Below are 19,808 nucleotides of genomic sequence, written 5' to 3' on the forward strand. Positions count from 1 at the left end.
GCAGCTCCAGAGCAGAACAGGAAGCAACAAGGTTTTTTCTTCTTTTCTGATGAAAGTTGCAAATTCTGAACTTAGCATTATCTAGCTTTGCAAATCTTGGCCTCCAGCACCCCTGCTGGCTGCTCCCTCCTCCGCTCAGCAGCACGCATGTGGACATACAGATTTCTGACACACGTGTGTCCTGTATATCATCATTATCACACATTTCATTATGCCTCTGTGCATGTTTACTAAGGCACACTCCAACAAGTACGTGTCAAAATCCCCTAGCTGTTGGGGTTACTTCAGTCTGATTTTGTCATGCTTGCGGCTGCAGTTCAGGACACACATGTGGAGATGCCCCATGGCAGTTCTGTGTATGAACACACATGGAGTTGCATTTTGTCTATGAGATCATGTATTCAGGACCCAGTCTGCACATATCTTATGGCAGAATCATGGACAATTTCTGTTTAAAATGCAGATACTTATTTTGTCCCATATATACCTCCACTGTATATATATGTGGAAGTATTTGATGAAACCATAAGCCATACTCTGTAGTATCCACTTCACATATAGCTCGTTTGTGAGTGGAGTGGTTCTTTATTTTATTTTATTTTTGCATGGGTACCAATGAGTATGTGAATGGCAGAAGAGGAGGAAAGATCACACTGGGAAACCAAATATCTTGGTATTTGTGTTTGTGTTTCTTCTTCACGGGTCTTTTTTTGCCTCAAGGAGCCACTTATGGGGCTGAAATACTGCAAGATCTGGTCTTCTTGTAGTATTCCTACCAGCCAGGGATAGAAACACCCTGAGCAGAACAGATCTTACATTATTTCAGCTCCACAGAGTGCTCCCTGAGGCATCAGCGAGAAACATAAGCACAGCTACAAAGGCACAGAAAATGCTTGCAACACAGATGCAAGTGCTGAACTCCAAAGAGTTCCTTCCTCAGAGGAACAAGTGGCCAGACGCTGTGTCCACCCTGGCTGAGGCACACTGCAGACCTTGGGGTGGGTGTCCTGCAAGAGGTCTGCTTCGAGTCTGGGTGACAGAGAGCCAAGCCCAATCCAAACAAACAGCAGGAATAGGACTACCGAGTGTTTGCAAGTTCATGGTCCACGACTGGAAGCACTCATACTCCCAGGGTGCACAGGACACAAGAGAGCTGAGGCCAAGCTCACTGTCATTTACACACTGGTCTTCCAGTGTCAGCCCCAGGAGGCAACCACCGTTTGGACTGGAGCCAGTGCAGAAACTGGCTCATGCGGGCTGTCTGTGCCACCCAGGGGACCAGAGGGTTTCAGGGTGGCTGGTGCACACCTTAGTTGTTGGAAGGTGCCCATCTCTGATACCATACAGCAGAGTCTTGCACTCCCAACCTGACTCCAGACCTCAGTGAAACAAACGGTAGTTCTGGACTTGCTGTGATCCTCCTTAGTGCAGGGTTGCTCATGGCTGGGTGATGGAGCTCATGCTTTTTGCAAGCCAAGGATGAATTCATTTTTTCCTCTGTTACAACATGTCCCAGACACTCCCATGTACTCCCACAAGAACCTTTCAAATACCTTAAAGAGACATTAGCAGAACAACACTAGCAACAAACCAATAACACAGACACAACTCCCAGAAATGTATGCATTTTAGTCAGCAAAGCCTATTCTGGTGGAGGATGAGGGGTGCAGCCTCTCCCCTCCTTCCATCAGCATCATTGGTTCCGGTTTGCCAAATGACGTGATTGGGGCCATACACTTGCATCGCAGTTCCCTTCACTGCATGGGTGGCTCTGGACATCAATGTAGACAAAACCCCCAGTGTCCAACCCTATTTTACTGAAGATGGCTGAGAACTTTGGTTTTTCTACAATAACCAAAAACTTTTCGATAGAGAGAAATATTTCCCAAGTAACATCTTCTGTCTTGTCATAAGGTTGGGGAACAAGTTCTGTTACCTACTAGCATTGCTGATCTCTAGAAATGGCTAGAAAATAGGAACTCCAGCCTACAGGAAATTCCGTTATTTCTACATTTATTTGCATCATGAAGTAAAATGAAAAATGGCGAGGACAGGATTGGGTAGAACAGAATGTTAATTCTGAAACAAATTCAATGCAGAAGCACGAAAATCATGTTTAAGTTAATGTTTCGATAGCATTGAAAGCACAAAATGGCTTATAAATATAATGAGAAAGGCAAAAACAAATAATCCATTGCATTTTGGGTCAGTTCAAATCTCTGCCAAAAATTCCAGTCAACATTTAACATTTCCAGGAAATGGTTCAATTTGGAGGATTCTGCATTTTCCAATGGAAAACTGGTCCATCAGAATTCTTTTTTTGATCAGCTCTCTTGATTATAGTATGCTACTAAAGAGGAATGTTTTCTGCTGTAACCATTTTTTTCTAGCTGCAGGCATGTAATTTACACTTATATTTCAACTAATACCGCATTAAGCATCCTCTCAGAACTGGACTTTCATTATCAGAGATTACATAACAACAAAAGAAAGCAGCTATAATGGCCAAAAAACCTGGACCCTGTGGCAGGGGAGCCCGTGATGCTGTGCCCTGTGCGAGCGCTGTGCTGTGCAGCGGGGCAGCCCGGGGGTCCCAGCCCCTGGCCCCTGCAATGCTGTAGCACCACTGTGTTGTGCACCCCATGGGGGAGCAGCCTGCGCCCTGGTAACTATGCATTGGGTTAAACCCAGAGCAGAAACTACTCTTTCTTGTGTTTGAATCAGCTAGAGTCAAATGGAAAAGCCATTAAGCTCTGGGAACTCTGGTCCTTCTCTTTTTCCTGAATTATTTTTTATTTCCTTTTTCTTGCCTTTTGCTTTTCTTTCTGTCTCCCTCCTGCACTCTCTCCTTCTTTCTCCCCCATGATTTTCTCTGTTCTTTCCTTTTAGAGTCTTGTGGTAGGCATTGCCCTGTCTTCACAGCTGCGTGTTTGCAATTCATTGTGCTGCTGCTTTTGCATCCTCCCCAGCCCACCAGTCACCCCTGCACCATGAGTGGACTCGTTCTTTCCAAGGCCTGGCTTTGGAAACACCAAGTTTCCCCTTCCAGTGGCTCTGGGCTTCAGCAGTTCAACAGGGACGTCATCCTAAACCCACCCTTCGAGTGACACAGCCCCAGACAGGAGCTCTCCCCTCCCAACCACCCTATTCACACAGCATTTCATCAGAAATAAAAAAGACAAGTTAATCTGTTTGGGCTGAAAATGAAGGAAACAATGGGGGTAAAAAAACGGTGAGAGAAATGATATTTCTCTCCTCCGGCAAAGGGGCATGTTGGGGGTGGGAAGGAGTGTGGGGGGTGGGTAGAGGGAAAGAAGGTTGCTTTATTTTATTGATTTAAAAAAAACCACACACATATCCCACAGGCGCCAAAAAGCACAGGGCAATGATTAATGTCCCCTCAGAAAAAGAAATTATATAGAATAAATTAAACTACTGTGGCAGCAAATTGAAAAATAAGGATGTAAATGAGGTTTGAATACTTAATATCTGAGAAGGGGAAGCGAGTTCCGGGCACAGAGAGAATGGTGAGAAACTGTCAGCGACCCAAGGGGAGACGGTCCCTTCTCCCAGCCCAGGAGCCCCTCTGCTCCAGGCAGGAGGCCAGCAGCAAGGAGCTGATGTCGGGAGCGGAGCAGGGTTGGCTGACGCCCATAGATGGAGCCAGCAATGCTCAAGCCTCAGGTTGGTCCCCCAGCAGAGCCTTGCACGGGAATTTTCACTCCACGCAAAGACCAAAATTGGGCCCAGCAACTTCAGGTAGCCTTGCAAGCAACATTTCATGGTGCAGGTCATTCGAAGGGAAGCCAGGGAGCTGCAGGGGTTTGCTCACATTTGCTGCCTTGCTTGCATGCAGCCTTTTCCCAGAGGAAGTCTGGACTGATAGCTCCTCACCATCAGTGTCACCTCGATGTCATGCCAGTGGGGCTGTAGACTCCACTGCGTATTGTGGGCAGAGATTTTTGCTACCCAAACATGTGTGTTTGGTCTGTACTGGATGCTCACGTTAGCAGCAGCCTGGTTAAAAGTTAGGGCACACAGACCTCCTGTTGTAATAAGCTAGCCCAGCCCCGTCAGGCAATGTCAGTGTGTACCAGGAGTAAAGGAATGGAAACCACACAAAACGGGTGAAGGGAAAGCCATGGCGAAGACATACTATCTCCATATTGGACTTGTTTGTATGAAAAAGTCCTGGCCATTGTCCTTATTCCCAGGACTTCCCCAGCTCAGCTCAGCCAGGCTGCAAGGGTGACTGTGCTCAGATTTGGATGCAGGCTGCCATTTGCCATGCAGAACTGCAACAGCTCTATTAAACCCGCTAGCTGTCAGCTTGCGTTTCACACGCCGTGTGGTGTGGTCCCCCTGGATGACAGATTAGCAGGTCTACAGAAATCACACTTCGGCTCCCACCTCTGGCACCAATTTCTTCTGTCGCCACTGTCAAGTCACTTCTTCCTTTCCTTGCCCCATCCCTAGCAGTGGGACAACATGGTGCAGTAAGATCTGGCTCTGGAAAGCACAGAGGAGATTTACCTTCATGTATCAGGGCTGTGGAACTGGTGGTAAGTGCTGAAAGTGAGGAAGGATCCTATGGGAAACCTGTCCTGCTGCATGCTGCCACATGCAGCCAGCCCTTGGGCTTGTTTTCCATAGTACAGATGCAGGTGAAAGATCCTGACTGGGGATTAAACGTTTTGTTAACATCAAAACAAAATCCAAATCACAAAAAGCTTTCCTTGCAGCTGATTTTTAAGAGCTCACTGGGCAGCCAGGGTCCACCTGCACCAGCAGGGAGGAAAAGGCTGCTGATAACAGAGACAGCGAAGAGCCACTGGGGTCCTGCTTCAGGCCATAGACCATATTTCTGTCCTCCTGTCACTCCGGTTACGCACAAAAATGGGAGGAAAGAAAACTGCTGCTCTGGTTCCTGCTGACCTGGGCGCAGGAGGGTGGCTCAGCCTGGGAGCCACTGGCGCTGGGGCTGTGCAGAGCCAGGGGCAGCTCCTGCTCCTGGGAGCTCGCTGCTGGTTTGGGGTCAGGCTCCGACATGGCTGCAGGGAGTATTTATCAAATGGCAGAGAGGCAGAATGAGACAGGGGCAGAGTACACAGGTAACAGCCCAATGGGGGTGCCTGAGTTTGGGCTGGGGGGCCAGTAACGGAGCAGAGTGCCTTCCCCTGCCCTTTCAGCTTAACCTCAGGCACAGCCATTAACCTGACCCAATGGGAAATTAATATTCCCCAAATTGCCAGAGAGCTGCTTGCTCTGGCTTATTTTCTTTCCATCTGGCTGTGGTGGAGGAGAGCCTGTCCTCAGCTTGCTGCTCAGCTGGCTCTTTCTTTTTTATCTCTTGTCTCTCCATCTCCCATTCAGCCCCCTCTATCTCTGCATCCCCTCTCTGTTTCCCTCTGCCAGTGTGAGTAAGTGTGTGTGTGCGTATGTGTGTGTGCGTGTGTCCCTCTCTCTTCCCTTCTGTCTTTTTTGTTCATATATATTTAGTATTTATTTACAAGCTTGATTTTTTTCCCTCTGAGTGAAGCCAGGCATGCACAGAAATCCTTAAGATGCTATAAAGCCGCTGAGGTATAAAATGGAAAGTGCTTAGCCTGCCTGTACAGAAATATCTCACTGCGTCGCACTGGAAGCCACCGAAGCTGGGCACTGTAAATCTCATAGAGTTTAGCTTGTTTGTTTACACCATGACGATGATCTAAAGAGAAAAAGAGAGAGAGCACGAGAGGGAGAAGCTCTCGGTTCCCCTGTCAGGCCACAGCTCACATCCCCTCCCCAAACCATTTATTGGACCTCATGAGCAGGATGCCGGGCCCGCAGTGTCTTCCCAGCGCATCTGTGGACAGCTCGATGGTGGGGTGGGGGAGAGGTGGCCTCTTTGATTCTGTTATTTCCAGGAGACAGGGCAAGGCAGCTTGTGCATTTCCCAAGGCACCTCTGAGAGAGATATTATGAGGATCTCCCACTGCTGGGACAGAGTGGACTTTCTTGCTTCTTACTTGTGGGTCAAACTGAGTCTCTTTTTGATTGTTCAGCCTTGGCCTAACTGGCTTTCTGAGACCACCCTGAACATCCACCAAAAGTCTTCCTAAAGACTTAGAAGTGATCCTTGCTAGAAGGACCAGAGAAGCCAAAGAAATCCTGAACTTGGGGGAAATAGGTTCAAATTCAGATTCCTTTGTTACCTCACGTGAATGAGGGTTCCCATTTGAAACCCATCATGCCCATGTCCCTGAAGCACACCTCCACCCCCATTCCTATCCAGCCCATCTCTACAACAGGGCTCAAGTGAGGATTCCACATGCTAACCTCCGGTGGGGCTCTGGTCTTGCTCCCACTGTTTCCAGGTAGGTCCAGCCATGGCTCTGGAGGACACTGGTGTCTCAGCACGCACCAGAATGGGCCCTGGCATTTGGTGTTGTCCCACAAAGTGACCCACTCACTCCTCTCCTGCATGGCTGCCCTGGCAGGCAAACTGCCGGAGCTGAGTTGGATTTGTGTGCTGCCCCTTAGGAGAGGAGTAGTGCAGAGCCCTGGAGAGCAAATGGCAGGAAAGACCCTGTTTTGCAGCTCCCCACTGTGATCATGGAGGACCAGCAGCCAAATTTCTTCATGTGCCAAACACAGTGGTCTCCATCTGAGCAAAAGATGGAGCCACGGTAGCATAGGTGAGATGAGATTTGAGAAGGAAAGGAAAGGCAAAACGATCTAAATCAGAAATTATAAGTGCTATATATAGTACAGTAGCAGAAAGACACTGAGGAAAATGTGAGAGCCTGCAGTGACAGCACTGTAAAAACATCTCTTGTTTAAAAAAACACCAGGCTGCTATACTTGTACTTACATCACATATGGGGAATTCAGCCTGCAATTGCTGACATGACCTCACCCAAACCACACAGAGAGTTTGCTGTGGATCTGGGAGTTGAACTCAGGTCTCCTGTGACCTAGACACCAGAGTCTTTCCAACATGAAGGTATAAAAGCCTTGGACACAGAAAAAAAAATATCAGAGGTCGTTTCAAGTGACCATGGGCAGAGAGACTAGGAAGGAAGGAATCCTCCCCTCTCCATGAGTGGCTGCATGCAGCTGAGGGTGCCAGGACCCCCAGGCTGCCTCCCAGCTTTCTGTCAGCTTCAGCGCCACAAGGTATACGCAGGGAAATTCTTGCTTTTCTGTCAGTCTGCAAGGATACGCACTGTCCACATGCAGCAGTGGACGAGAAAGTTGGAGTTCAACGTCTACTTGGCACGCTGGTGGGTTTGCACCTTTTTCCATGAGCATTCATCGGAAAGACAGCTCCATCCATCCTCTTCCCAAAAAACTCTGCAAGCATGAAATCTATAGATGAACAGTCGCAGGTGGTTGTTGACTCAAGCTCTTCTATACCCTGTTATTCCTAAAAGCTGCTATGCTTCCCAGGCAAGGGGAGGAGAAATGGGAGGAAAGCGCATCGCTTGGGGTGCCAGTCTGCCACTGCGGCATGCAAAGAGGGTGCAAGAGTGCTCCCTGCAGGAAGATGACTAGTTCATGGTCTTATGTTGGGCCAGAGCTGCAAGATCCTTTTGCCGCTGGAGCCAGAGAGAAGAGGATCTTGAAGCCCCTGCTTGCAAAGCAGATTTGCACTGAAGCTTGTTGTCAGGAAGGAAGGTAATGTTTTTATAGGATCTACAGAAAGGCAACGTGCATCCCAATACAACCTCCCTCCTATGGATGCATACATGTTGGGAAGGACTTTTCATCACTGCTAGAGGAGAAACTGGGTCCTGCCACAAAGATAAAGACCTCACGCACAGTAAGGTTGGATTAGCCTTGAAATCTCTCCTCCCAGATCTTTTGCTGAAATCCTTCTTTTTTGTTTGTTTTTCTCTTCCTTCCCAAATGGCTTCCTGGCCTCTTCTTTAAGGGGGCATGCCAGGGCCCAGAGTAGGGGTCTCCACAGCACTCAGAACAGGCCCCCAGACAGCTGCAGTGAAAGGGATGCTGCAATCCTAAATGCCCTGTGCGCTCTACATATTGTGGAAAAAGCTGTTGCATTCATCAATGTCAGACGCAGAGTTTGAATAAATTTGAATGCACTCAAGCGTGTTCCCTGCAGTTTTCTATAATATCACTTTCCAGTTTGAATATTTCACTTACTTTTTTTCAAATTTCTTTTTATCCACCAGTTTTTCCTCCTTTTCATCCTCTCCTCCCTTCCTCTCCTCCTTCCACCTTACCCCCCCTCTCCAGGTTTTTATGTTTGCAACCCAAGCAACTGGACAAGGAAGCCGTGCTGCAAGCTTCCTCTCAGCAGTGCCCTGGAAAAGGCAGTCAGTTCTCACACTGTACTCATGCTTTCTTAGGTGTTGGCCAGTTTGAACATCTTCCCACCAAGGAACAACACCCCATGGGACACTGTGGCTAGGAGAAATAAAGTGTTTGCAAGGCATTGGTGTAGGATTGACTTGTGAGGGTCTCACAGGTGGTTCTCAGCTGCCTTGGCCCATTGGCTGATCTCTGTGGGGCTCTGGCTGTGGAAAGGGGACAACATGGTCAAACAGTGCCATGAGCCATCAACAGGGTCCCAGCCATCCGTGCGCCCTGTAGGTCAGAGGTAGTCACTGAAAACCAGCAGGTCTGCAACTGATCTCCTGCTGGCATTGCATGGCGGTGTCCCAAAGTTACTCCAGAGCAAACAAGGTGAACTGAATTCATGCTTTCCTTCCTCCTCTTTGCCACCAGCCTGGAGTAAACCTGTCAGACGCTTTTGTCTCCCACACTTCAGTTTGTCCTCTCTGTAATGGAAACTATACTTACGAGCCTATTCATAGATCACCGAGTGATGCAAGCTAAACAGACCTGCTAAAGGGTTAATTATACTCTTGACCAGCCAAAGAGAAGGGGGTGCTATTTGTAACCCTGCTTTTGGGCTAAGTTTTCATGCCTTCTGTAGAAGTAGGAGGGGATAAGGAAGAGAAATGACTTGTACCGACCTGAGCAGACAGGCACCTCCAAGATGGTCAGCCCTTGCCCAGGACTGTGTGTCCTGGGGGCGGGGGGGGGGGGTGTTGGGGACCAGGGGGGCAGAAAGGGCTGACGGTACCAGAGAATGAATGAATTCTGCTGCTTGTATTGAGAATTCACTGCTCTCCCTTGTAGTGAAAACTCTATGATCTTGTGACTAACCACTTTCCCCTTTCACTGTTTTTGATTTATATCCCATTACTTCGCCTGTTTGTGCCTTGCAGACATGAATTTTTTCCCTGACATCTCCTATGCAGCAGCCACGTCAAAACCTTTGATAAAATAATAGTGGTAAGACGTTTGCATGGCTGTTTTTATGTTTCCAGGGATATAGACATCAATTAAAACTCTTCATACAATCTGATCCGTCGTTATTAAAGGCATTAATACTGGCACGCCCCTCAGATTAGGGGCTGCTCACCGGGCGATGGAGGAAAGCAAGGAACATTGTCCGCATGCGTCCCCTTTCTGCTCAGCTCCCATGGGGACCTTGCTCAAAGGACAACCAGCACTGGCTACCGAGGGCACTGGTGGCTGCACCGAACTGGCTGGGGGTGGTACAGGGCAAAGGCATCCCATGCACCAGCAAAGCACAGCACTGTCCTCCCAACACCTCTCATATCACCACATGACCTTGAATAACAAATACCAGCTCTGCCACTGACCCCCTCCCAGACCAAAGATGCTTGAGTCGCTTGAATATGTGACCCGAGGGATGGCCAGGGAGGGCAGCTGACATTGCAGCCATGGGGTGCTTGGTGCTGAGCATTCACTTAAGGAAAGGCGACCTTCAACAGTATAGGTAAAATGGAGAGGGAGAGCTGAGGCACAGAGAGAGTATGAGATTTTTCCCATGGCAACTCATGTAGGATTTCCTCATCAAAAATGTCCACGTTATCAAATACAAGAAACATCTATTAACGAGGAAGAAACTGAGGCTGCATAAGTTATACAGTTAAATATGTGAGAGCAAGTACCTAATTGAAGGAAAAAATGGGCACTGCAGCGGTCAGCCTGTAAAAAATGTCGGTGTCATCACCCAGGGTTTCACTTGGTGAGGCAAACCAGAAGGTCTAAATTAGAGCCTCCTGCAGTCCTGTCCAGACCCACGTGTGCCCAGCTTTTCTCATTCAACACAGCCCAAAGCAATTCCTGCTGGACCTGGAAACAGTTGGTGTCCCCATCTAACCTCCTCACAATGACTCTCATGGGGGAAAATCTGAATTTACAGTGTATGTTTTTGGAGGCAGAGCCTTTCCCTTTTCCCTCCAGCATCTCCACCTCAGAATCCGTGTTCCTTCCTTTTGGCACTGTATGATATGGCCAAAGGCTCCCTTTGGTGAAGATGCCTTCCCCAGTGCTGTTAGAGGACTCTACAACTGGAGTGAAATTACCATCTGTGCTAGGAAATCTTCCCTCTATGAGGTTTTCCAAATCTTCATTTGGGATAGCAACAAGATGCAGGAAATCCTGCTTAATGCATGGTGGTTTACAGGCTACTGCTGCCTCTGCTCTATTTATATTATTGCATATTTTACATATTATTTTACATTTTTTTCCTCTCTCTTTTTTTAGTCTCTTCCTTTCGTTCCTTGCCCAGCAGGAAGAAAAACTGGTTCTTCTGCCTGGCATCTCCCATGAGAAAAGACAGTCAATATGCCAGAAAATGGCCATAGAATAGCCCCTGGTCTCCTCTCCCAGTCACACCAGCCACCTTCCCTCTACATTCCCGAGGGCCAGGCAAAAGTGGCCAAAAGATGGTGGAAGAAAGGTGGGGACAATATCTTGGGAGACAACCTCCACCAGCAGTGACAATCCCTTCACACAGGTGCAAATGCTTTGAGAAACACCAGGGCTCAGCGACAGCATGGACCCTGGGAGGCGATGGTTTTGCTTCCATCCTGACTGTGGGGCATGGGAGGGTACCAGCCCAGCAGACACTTTCTTGATGGCTCACCAAGTAAGACAAAGATCGGGAAAACTCCCTGGAGTATTGCCTCCCCCAGTTTTGCCCTGGGATGGGAAAAATGTTGGTGGGAGGAAAAACTCCCCTTCCTCATCTGAAGGGAACTTAGGCAACTGCCTGCTTGCCAGGCACCTCTGCACGTCCCAGCACGGCCACCCCATAGTTTGTGCTATGGGCCTGCTGCTGAGACAGGCAGCGCCAAGGAAAATCAGCCCCAACACAAGAGCAGTGGGGGTGGCGGGGGGAGCAAGGTGTGTGCGCATCCTCCATTTTGGTGTCTCTTTTTAAGCACTGGCTTTCCATTGCCCCAGGGGAGCTGGGGGGAAGCATGTGTCTCTCAGGCACACAGCAGCCCTGACTGGGTAACGGTGCAGAACGTAAAGTGTTGTCTATTAGGTAGGAGACTGGTTAATACAAAGAGTTGTTGGTAATAACAATGTCCTTTCAGCAGTGACAGAGACAAAGTACCTGCATGTGGCGTGTACCACTGCGTGCAGCGAGTGATGGTCACAGGGAAGCTTTGGAGATCATTTGAATTTCACATCCAGGGAGAGTCGGCCTATCATTAAAAAACCCTAATTTCAGTGTCAGGTGGAGTTCCAGGTAATCGATCATGGTGTCAGCTGGCACAGGCTCTCCCTGCCTCCTTGCCTTGCCTCCAAGTCAGCCTTGGTTTTTTCCAATTAAACTTGTTGCTGGGATCCAGAGGGAAGTGTGGGAGTGTGGGAAAGGCAGACCACACGGCCCCCCTCATTACCGGTCAGGTGGGGGCTGATGGGGCCAGGAAGGTGGCGCTGAGGGCTGGTGTGGGATGGGTATGGTTAGGGGGTAAGGAAAGGGGATGCTGAGAAAATGATCTTTGCTGCAGCAAGGTGCAGAAGGGATTTGCAGGAGGGGAATCTCAAAACATTATTACATCTTGGGGAAGGCATTGCATGAGACCCTCCATGCATTACTGATGCTGCCAAGCCCCACCAGCCAGTTTTGCTGCTTCCCACATCCTCTCTGCCCCTATCAGTCTTTCAAACCCCCTGAGGGTCTTACCCTGTGCTCACTGCCCTTGGCTTCTTCATCTCACACCTTTCCTCCCCCATCCCCACATAGGCATCTCCCACATCTCTCAGCCCCCACCATCCAGCTTTCCAGGGTCCACCTCTTGCCCTCCAGAGTCAGATTCCCTTTAATGGGTAGCATAAGGATCCAGGAACCTCTCTACAGCATCAGTTACCAGGGCAACAATTTTGGCAAGAGAATTTTTTGGTTACAAAACAACCTTCCTCTTCCCCCAAAGGTCAAATCTGCATGAAGAACTGCCATCAATAGAAACATACTCTGTTTTCCATCATATTTCACCCCAGTTTTAAAACATATCTGTAACCAAAGTTCACTTGAAGAGGCTTCATACAGGGGGAGAAAAATACTTCCAAAATAATGCCAATAAAAACGTGCTTTAGAAAACTGAAGGAATCTGTTAGAAAAAGAGTTTCTAATTCCTGTGTACATTCTGCAGGAAATCCCATTGCAATCCTACTACATAGAAATGATATTGAAATTAAAAAACTACTACAACAACATGCTCAATGCTTTGACTAGTTCTGCTTGCCGCTGTGACTATTTTGTAGCTAAGGTTTAGGAGCAGTAATACAGCCCCCCTTTACTGCTGTGTTTACCTACAGATCAGAAATACCAGCCCTAAGCAAGAACAGGACTCCATGTCCCATGTATCAAGTGAAAGACAGCCGTTGACCCCAAAAAGCTGAAAACAAACAGGGCCAGATCTATCATCCTATCCAAGAGGCAGGGCACGGACTCACACAGAGAATTAGACGCCTCATTTTACGTAGGACTGAGTTGCATAACCCCAACAGGATGGTTCAGAAGGCAGGGGCTGCAGTAGGGGTAAGAGATGAGGAACATGGGATTTTGGGGCAGGGTTGCCCTGGTGGACTTCCTGTGCTCAGGGCTTTCATGCTCAAGTGATTTCTAATGCCACAGCAAAGCAGAGGGAGGTGGCTCGGAAGGTCAGCGTGGGGTGAGCCAGGTCTCACAGCCAGAGATCACCAGGGGCTGGCTGAATGGGTCATTCAGGGTTGACCAGTGGGGTTTGCAGTGTGGGTGGTCAGCAGATATGAGCTGGAGGGAAAACATGAAATTGACCTTGACTGCGGGTGCAGGCACAGCTGGAGAGCGAGCCTTGAGGAGGTAGTAGGTGGAACAGTGCAGGCAAGCAGCTAGATTGGCTGTCTCTGTAGTGTGAGGACGCTGCCCATCTCTGCAGAGCCCTTTCTGACTTGTCCAGGCATCCACATGACAGCGAAAGGTCAAACTGCTCTAACTGCAGCACTGCAGAAATGCGATCTTTGTTTCCAAGAGAGAAACTGGGCAGCAGGAAAGACATTGCTGTAACGCTTAACCATAAAGCTGGGCAGGGAGCCCAAACACAGAAAGTTGAGGTTAGCACCATTCACTGTTGGATCAAAGGTCATTGTGGATTGGGAACATCCAGCAAAGACTGGAAATCTCTCATGCATAGTAAATTGGACATCCCATTTATGCCAGTGCTGCAGAGAGAGAGTGCACCCAGAGCCGGTAGCGATTTTGGAGAGTTCACTAAGCTGTAGCTGCATGCTGTACAAGAACCTGGTGAAGAGCCTTGCCTTCCCTCTTCCTGACACGGATCTGTGCTGGGCACAGGGCCAGGTGTGAGCAGCAGAGACTTTCCTGGTGCTCTTCACGGCTGGGTACATGGACAGGGCTTTCCTCCCAGCTACCCAGTCCTCCCAGGACTTAGGACCACTCTTGATCTGGAGGGGTATTGGTTAGGAACAGGTCTCCTGCAGCTGACAGTTTGGCCTACATGGTGACAGTTGCTGCAGTGACCATGTCAAGACCCAGCTGATAACCCAGCTGATTGCAGAAGGCCTTCAGTGCTGGATCTGGGCTCACTGCACTGGATCCCTAGTAAGTGGCCTGGACTGGTCTGCCACAATACTCTGCAAGCACAGAGACTACTATTCATTTTTTCAGGACTCCAAGACAAAGAGGCATGAGGAAGAGCAAGGCTCAGTTCCTATCTGCAAGGTATATTAGTCACTCCTTGCCACTTCTGAGCTTGCTGATCTGCAGTTGGAGAAGTTCATTTCTCATCTGGCTGTGGGGTAGAGGGAGCCCTGGCCCAAACTTGGCCAGGTAGGTGTGACAGTCCCAGGCCTGCTCCTCACTGAGATTTGATCCTGGCTTGCCAGAACAATTGGCGGCTGCTGCAGCTCCGCAGGGGGCTGGAGGCACTTCGATCCCACATGATGCCCAGAGGAGAGGAGAAACCAATTGCCTTTGTTTCAAGGACACTAAGCAAAGCATAAAGAAACTATGTGCAAATTGAATGCGAGGCATTAGGATATATCTTTGGACAGAGCACAGGTTTCATCAGCAGTCGTATGGACTAAGATGGATATATCTGACTTCTCCGTCTCTTGTCTCCCTCTGCCCCTCAGGCTGCTCTTCTGGCTGCCAGCTGAAGGGAAGGTACCATCCCTGATCCCTCACAGAAGAGCTGGCAATGGCTGTGGCTTTGTTGAGGTTACCTCTGCAATACAGGTCCCCAAAGGATAAACCTCAGTGCCCAGACTGAGGCATCTTGCTTTGTGCCCTCAGAGGAGGGCAGGCTCGGAGCTGTGGCGGTGCTGTGTTCCCCAGCTGGTTACATACCAAGGTATAAATCCATGCTCATCTGCCCAGTGGTGCATGGATACCTGAGATCACAGACAGATGCAAAACAGGCCCAAGGACTGGGGACTGAAAGGGGGACATTCATTGTCTGAGGTTGGTTTGCAGCTCAGATGGTGATTCTTTGTGTGAACTGGGGTGAAGCACCTCATCTCTGGGCTTTGGTTCCCTCTCCTCTTCACCAGGGGCATGGCCCACCAATTTAATTTGCCTGCATGGTCTCTTCGGCACTGGGAATGGCTCTCCCTGTGGCCTTGCACAACATCCCAGTTCATCCCATTCACACAGATAGGAGCTGCTGCAGTGGAAATAGCAATGCTGGAATGTGTGATAATGCATAATGGGAGAAGGTGAGGCCGGAGCTGACAGTCTCACCTCCTAAGCTTACGGTAACAGTGACAAATCTCTCATCGTTTGTTCCTTCCTTGCCTGGCACTTTTGCTTCTCTTTAAATGGAGTTTATCATGGTGCAATGGGCTTTTTTCCAAGTCAATGTCTGTCAGCTCCAATTTGTTCAAACGACCTTCGTAGGCTCAGGGGAATTTTAAAAATAAATAAAGAAAGGCCTGCTGGAGTGCTTAGGGAGGGCTTCACCTGACAGCCAATGATAGAGACACCTCAGAGCCTGGGAGCACTGCGTCCTCCCAGGACCAAGCCAGGGGAAATGGGATGATGAGGGAAAAGACTCTGGGGCCCCAGGGATGTCCACTTGATGGAAGAGAGGACAGGGCTGAGCCACAGACATGGGGCTGCTGCTGGCAGGGAAGGGGAAGGGGAGCATGCAGTACTCAGTTCCCTGAACCTTCCTCTGAGTCCCATCTCCCTCACAGCAGGCACTGCCCTGGAGTGTGGGTTCATGTGATAGACCCCAAAGAACCCACAAAGGGTACAGTCCAGATGCTCTTGTCTTTGCTTCTCTACCAGAGGACATTTCTCCAATAATCTCATCTGAGAAGCTCTCTTGCTGTTGATTGAACCCCGAAATCAGGTCCTCTTGGCTGGGCTGGTTGGGCTGAGGCTGGTCCTGGGGAATGGCAGACTTCATGCTCTGCCTTTGCAGGCAGCTGGATGCAGTCCTCTGTCTCAGCTCTGCCTTCTGGAAAGGCTAGTGTCATTTTGCCAGACTTTACCCCAGCCAGAGCTGGCAAGCCAGGTGGGAATGTGCATGGAACTGAGTGTTCAGGAACAGTGAGGGGGGAAAATGCCTGTGGAAAAAATCAGGGCAGGAGAAAATTGGGGTGGAGACTGGGACTGAGAAAAAAAAGTCAACGCTCCACTTAAGTCTAAAGACATGAGAGAACAGGGAAGAAAAGAGTGAGAATGTCAGAGAAATACAGTCTAAAGCCAACCTCCTGGCTCCAGTTAGTGTGGGCAGGCTTTGCAGGGTTATCCAACCTTCCAGAGCCAGCAAGAAGCACACCAAAATCTGTTTGGCCAAGAGCCACAGGAGACCTGAAAGGATGGGAGCTCTAGGAGCATTTCACAGGGATGCCCCAACTGGAACTGGGCTGAAATTGCAGCAGGGGCCCAAGAAGATCCTGTTAAATCAGTTCCTGCTGGCTTCTTCATTCCCATTGCTGGTGGTGCAGCATTAGCCAGCAGTCCTTTGTATGCATAGGCTCACAGCCAGCTGCATGGTATAGCCATGACCTGAAAGTCCTGCTCAAAATGCTTGAAGGCACACAGTGGCCATCCCTGGCTTAGCAAGAGGAACTTGGAGGTTTAGTTACTCTTTCTGACTCTGACACTGTCACGGTACGGAAACTCAGGCAAGTCAATGTGCCTTAGTTTATTTTCTCCCAGTGCATTTGTACAGTGCTCAGCACGACAGGAACCTTTGTTCTGAGTGGTGCTGGGAGGGAGATGGTTGTCCTAATCATAGTGATAACAGTAGTGACAATATGGGCTGAGCTGTTTGGGATTCTTCTTCTAAACACTTCTACGCTCAGTGCCCATGAAGAAAAAGAAAGTGGTCATTCAGAGTATCACAATGAAACAGGTAGGGTCAACTGAGATTTAAATTAGCGAGACCTGCTTATTGGATTTTGCTCTTATCCTGTACACCTGAGCCCTTTCCCAGCCTGTGTTGGCAGTGCTTACAGCAGCCCACCCCACCCAACCTTCATTCGTTTCTCTTCCTAGCCTTTCCCTGTTGCGTGTGGGCTGTAAAGCAGGCTACAGAAACCACAGGGCCATCAAGAACTATTGAACGTCCATCAGCTGACATTTGGGCATGGACAAGGCATATGATGCATAAAGATCCCTTCGGCACAGTAAACAATACTCCATGAGGCCAGAGTTCAATGACAATCAAGGCTTAGAATTAGCCCTCTGCCTTCCGTCATGGCAGCAAAGACCCCCATCCTTGCAAGCTGTCCCCCATCCAGCCTTCCCTCCAGACCTCCCCTGAGTCAGCAGAGCTTTGCACAGCCCTAAGGATCTTGGCTCCAGCCCAGATCTGGACCCTAGTGTTCACAAGGATATGGGGGGATTCTTTTGTTTTAGGTAGGGCCATCAGAATACAAGACATTAATATTATTTTCTTCTTGATTCCCCTTGATCTTGAGATAGGCAAGGAACATACCTCACCTGTTACCTGACACATGGATACAAACATGTACATCCCTAGGAGGGAGGCAAATAGTGGTATTGTATTTGTAGAGCCAGGAACAGGGCAGTGGAAGTGGGCATCAGCACTCTGCATTCAGATCCTCGTGGTCCCAGATATGAGCCATAAACTGGGCCAAAATGAGGGACTCATTGCAGTAGTGTCTTGCTGACCCATGGTAGAGGATAAGCCAAGGTGGGAGTCTGCTACATCAGCGAGGCCCTGCAGTCAAACCAGCCCCATTACAAGGCACAGCCTCCCACTGCAGTCCAAGATGATGGCACTTCTCCTGCCATGTGATGCTCTGTATGACCCAGCACCTGGGACCGGGTATACTCAGAGCAAAGAAACTTGGGGGCTCAGTAATTCTCTCCCTAACATGAATATGTTGGTTTAGTGTCTGGACTGTACAGCTTCTGTGGCAGCATGGGGTTTTTACTTAGTACATTCCTGCTTTACCAGAATTGCAGCTGTAGGGCCAAAATCTGAATATACTTGCAATGACAGCACATCATAGAATCATAGAATCATTTAGGTTGGAAAAGACCTTTAAGATCATTGAGTCCAACCGTTAACCTAGCACTGCCAAGTCCACCACTACACCATGTCCCTAATTACAAATATGCCAGCATATTTAATGTCTGCTATTCTCTGTCTGCAGCCCTAGGTGTATTTTTGGAGTGTAAATGAAAGGTTGATTTTTGCCTCAGTTCTTCCATGGTTGACGACATGACTATCAAGGGATTTATAGATGATTCCTTAGAACGGAGCTTTGACACTATCAACTTTCTCAACATAAAAAAAAAAAAAGGAAAAAAAGAACAAATAAAAAAGAAAAATAAAAAAGAAAAAAGGGGGGGAGAAAAAAAAGGAAAAAGAGAAAAAAAGTATTGCCCTGATGAGTTGTTAAAGAGGGAACTGAACATAAACACACACAGTGGTGTCTGCCTGAGTCTGCAGACAGCCTGGACTGTAGCTGAGAAAGGCACAAGCTGCCTACACCCATCTCACTATGTCAGCTCTGAAACCCGGTGCTGACACTTTAGAAAGAACTACTCAAATGGCTTTCCTAGCTGCAAATTTTTGCAGATGCCTGCAACTGTTTTAATTAGCCCCCAGTCCCAGGTCATTTTCAGCTTCTCTCAAAGCGGCTAAACATTCAACTGTCTTTTCTGCAACAGCCAAACCAACCCTGTATCTTTCATGTTACAGACATTTATGTCACATTCTGAATGAGGTACCATCTCAAAGCATAGGAACAGCACAGAATAAAGACTTTACCATCAATTTCAATAAGTTTAGGAATCTTGGAATGATTCTATTGTTCATGATTCTCCTCAGTTCATCTCTCCTGGTATATAGATCATGCTGCAGTCCTGCCTGTGTGCCTCCTTTTCCTTAGCAGCAGGGATCACACCACTGCGCAGCTCATCTCAAACTCAGTACTGCAGCAGTTCGATCAGGACTGAAGGCTGCAGTCTCACCAGGGGGAGGCACTGCGGACGGGGAACAGGAGAGAGGATGTTACTGGCGATGTCCTGGTGAGCTTTGGAGCGGCTTTTAGCTTTGAAACACTAGGACTCATAATGGGTTTGTGTTTTGTTTTTTTTTTAAAAAACTATTAAGAACAGAATTTAAAGCTGAAAGGATTGTGAAAGTTGCTGAGTGCCTGGTTGTCATGTTCCCAGGTTCCCACTTTCCCTTGTGTTCTGGTAACACAGATGAAATAAGATCAGCCTGAGTCTGCAGACAGCCTGAAAAAATTCCCTGTCATGAGTGTGCTTACTGCCCTCAGCCTGAAGAGGCATGTCCACCTCCACTCTCACCTTTCTTAAGTGCCTCATCTATCCCTGTGTCTCACTGGGTTCAGCCATCTTTACCTCTGTCCCGTATAAATCGATCTGAAGGGCCATTCCCATCCGCACCTGTCCATCCATCCATCCATCCATCCATCCATCCATCCATCCACCCTTTCATAGCAGTCTGGCTGCTTGTGAGAACTGACCCTCCAGAGCATTTAATCAGTACAGCAAGGATAGCAGCAAAATCCTCTTGAGCCACATGGACTGCCTCCAAGATGATGATCCTCTCCCAGGCAGCAGCTGGGGGGACATGTGTGTTGACCCACAGTCCTCCTCTCTCTCTCCCCCATTTGAAGGGGACAGCCCTGCACTGATGAGAAAGGGGCCAGCAGGCAGCACCCCACAGCAGGGCTAGGAGTACACAGCAAGGGAAACCTCTGTGCCAAGGGTTTTCTCCCTTTGTGCTTGCTCCTGGGGAGCCTATCTGGCAGAGCAAAGTCCGCTGCCCTCCCTCCCGTCACCCTCCCTTTCCCCACCATCAGCCCCCAGCCTGATGGAGAGACCAGGCTGGATGGAGAGCCTTTCTCTCCAGCGTGCCGCACTATGACAGATGATTGACTCGAAACAATATCTAAGGCGATCAGGATAAAGTACCGACCATTTCAAGGCTCAGCAGAATTCAAATTCT

Source organism: Nipponia nippon, unplaced genomic scaffold (assembly GCF_047370975.1).
Source record: "Nipponia nippon isolate SJK-2023a ecotype South Korea unplaced genomic scaffold, ASM4737097v1 scaffold_3, whole genome shotgun sequence".
Taxonomy (NCBI): domain Eukaryota; kingdom Metazoa; phylum Chordata; class Aves; order Pelecaniformes; family Threskiornithidae; genus Nipponia; species Nipponia nippon.